This window comes from Meleagris gallopavo, chromosome 1 (assembly GCF_000146605.3).
Source record: "Meleagris gallopavo isolate NT-WF06-2002-E0010 breed Aviagen turkey brand Nicholas breeding stock chromosome 1, Turkey_5.1, whole genome shotgun sequence".
NCBI classification, from domain to species: domain Eukaryota; kingdom Metazoa; phylum Chordata; class Aves; order Galliformes; family Phasianidae; genus Meleagris; species Meleagris gallopavo.
Window position 1 is genome coordinate 148236873 of NC_015011.2, and position 625 is coordinate 148237497.

Sequence of the window (625 nt, forward strand, 5' to 3'; positions counted from 1 at the left end):
AAAAAAAGTGACTCGGTGCTGGCGGTTCGGCCTCCTGTTCATTGAGGGAGAAAAAGGAAAGTGTGTGTGAGTGAGTTCTTTGGAGGAGCACAGAAAACCCACCCAGATCCGGAGAGGTGTTCTGATTATTACTATAGCACATAGGCGCACACACGTTCTTACAGTCGATCTGGGCAGAGGGACTGACTTTGCTCCGGACTTTTTGCACGCTGATCGTTCTGATTCTCATTTGCAAGTTGGACGAAAGCAGAGTTTGGAAAAGAATTTTTTTTTTTTGCTTTAGGGCTGGATTTATTTGCAAACCACAGGAAGAAGAAAATACAACAGAGAGAGGGGTTTGGTGCAGCGCCGCGATCACGGTGAGAGCCTTTTCCTTCTTTGCAAAACAAGCTTTTCAGTAACCCCCCCAACCCCCCCGCGCTGCTCCAAGAAAACTCGTGGAAATGTTTGAGGCCGATCCTTTTTCCACTCGCACAGGTTCTCTCTCTCTCCCCTTCCCCTCTCCTTCCTTTCCCAGAGAAGAGCCGGAGGTGGAATTTCGGAGCGCATTTTCTCCGGGGAGGGTTTTGAGGGCTGCGCTATATTTGCGCCCCGTCGCGCTGCTCCGGGGGGGCGCGAGGCTGCG

General features: G+C 51.5%; 1 protein-coding gene across 1 annotated transcript in view; it reads left to right on the forward strand.

The window, feature by feature from the left end:
- The first annotated feature begins 6 nt into the window (after nucleotides 1–6).
- SPRY2 (sprouty RTK signaling antagonist 2) overlaps nucleotides 7–625 on the forward strand; it is a 5246-nt gene continuing 4627 nt past the window's right edge. Inside the window, exon 1 of the mRNA XM_010728697.2 lies at nucleotides 7–359. The gene's annotated coding sequence lies outside the window, so the exon portion shown is untranslated. The remainder of the gene's footprint in view (nucleotides 360–625) is intronic.